Source organism: Rhineura floridana, chromosome 7, assembly GCF_030035675.1.
Source record: "Rhineura floridana isolate rRhiFlo1 chromosome 7, rRhiFlo1.hap2, whole genome shotgun sequence".
Classification (NCBI taxonomy): domain Eukaryota; kingdom Metazoa; phylum Chordata; class Lepidosauria; order Squamata; family Rhineuridae; genus Rhineura; species Rhineura floridana.
In genome coordinates this window covers 100,990,670-100,992,747 of record NC_084486.1, presented here as the reverse complement: position 1 = coordinate 100,992,747, position 2,078 = coordinate 100,990,670, and positions in this window count along the sequence as shown.

Here is a 2,078-nt window from a genome sequence, read left to right as displayed (position 1 = left end):
AAATCCAGAAATAGCAAATTTCCATCAATTTGCAATTATTGTCCACTCTTATGAAGGTGATCTGGGCTGTCAGCCAGAGCTTGGAAAAGTTACGTTTTTGAACTACAACTCCCATCAGCCCAATCCAGTGGCCATGCTGGCTGGGGCTGATGGGAGTTATAGTTTAAAAAAGTAACTTTTCCAAGCTCTCCATACTCTAATATCCCTGCTTCTTTTCCACTTGTGTTTATTGAGATTCAATTTTTTTTTCTGGCAACACTCTTGTCAGTTGAACATCTAGTTGATGAATGCATATTCCACAGACTAAAGTTTTTTGCAATACAAAGAGGCATACTTTAAAAAAAAACACCTGTAAAAAAATCACCTGTTGAATTACTGATTGTCACACAGCTGCTAAAGGCGTAGAAACCTTAACAGAAAGAGGTGCCTTGCATTTCTCACAGGTATGCCATCCTCAAGCCTGAAAACAATGCCAGTGTCATGAGGAGAGCTTGTAACAAGTAAGGAAGGCATCTAGGCTGCTGATGAGCTTGCCCCAACCTAACATTTATATGGAGCTGCTGGATAAAGCCAGGGGAGTTTAAGTGCTGATGTTAGAGCATTCTACTTTCCCCAGAGGCAGCTGTTAATACTGCCATCCTGACACTATCATTACTAATAGGTTTTCAAGATGAGAGGATAAAAGGAGTTACATTAAGAAAGATGCTAAAATACAAGGTGATGACATTCACTCTTCCTAACTCTCATCAAACAAATCACTGTGCATAATTAGCCTCCAGATTCTGAGGGGGATCATTAATTAGTATGCACAGTGTTTGTTTAAGGGATCTCTTCCCCTTGCTCTTTGCTTTTGAACTGAAAAGAACTCCTAATTGCTTTCAACTTGGAAAACCATAGCAACCAAAATGTTGACTGTCAAGTTTAAAGGACTTTCCCTACACTTGTGGGTAGGGCTTACAGTGAGTTTTGCCTCATGAATTTGGGATGTGTGTCTCATCATGGAAGTCCATCAGGGGTAATATATAAGAAAATTGTCACTATTGTTTAGCACAACAGATCACCTCTAATGATTTCGTACAAAAAGGTAGCGTGCATAGATTTTGTTTGTTTTTTCCCTATGGGCAGCTGTCTGACTACACGGGGGGGGGGGGAGGCCGCAGGTACTGCAAACTCCTAATAAAATGAAAAATTGATTACACCTATTGGGTAATCAACAAGAATAAAAACCTCATGCCAAATAAATATGTAAAGGATCTCTGGAAGGGATGAAAGTTGGGCATAGAAGTATTGAACATTGCGAAATACCAGCTGTTTTCCAGCCAGTCTTCACTAATCCCTTTATCAAGCCTTGACCAACTCTTCACCTATGTCTTGAAGGTGTAAGAACAATTAGTAGTACTATATGCTGCAAAATTTAGCTAAACTGCACCATCTCAGATTACAGGTGATGAACAGCATGTTTGAATGCTCTCTCTCATATAAAAAGCCTTCTGCATATAGAAAACCAGCAAGCTAGGGCCATGTTTTTTTTCATTCCGTTGCAGTGAGGATGAACTTTTCCTACTGTCTATAATCCTGTTTGAGATGGAAATAGAAGGGGAAATTCAATGGCATAGCATCTGCTTTGCCTGCAGAACGTCCCAGGTTCAGTCCCTGGCATATGCAGTTAGGACTGCCTAAAATCCTGGAGAGTCACTGCCAGTCAGTGTAGACCAGGGTTGGGGAAACTATGACCCAGATATTACTGGGCTACAACTCCCATAATCCTTGACCACTGGCCATGTTTGTTGGGGCTGATGGGAGTTGTAGTTCAGCAACATCTGGAGGGCTAAAGGCTCCCCACACCTGATGCAGACAGTACCAAACCAGACTGACTGATGGACTGACTCCGTATAAGGCAGCTTTCTAGGTTCGTTTGTTCCTAGATGGTAGATGTGCAAGAGAGAGTTGAGAAAAGTAGCTGCATAAACCATGACCAACATCTCATTGTAGTTTCTATTTTTATTAATAAGTTGTTAATTCTTTTAATAGCATATGAAAAGGAATACTGTATAAGTCATACACACTAAACAGCCCAA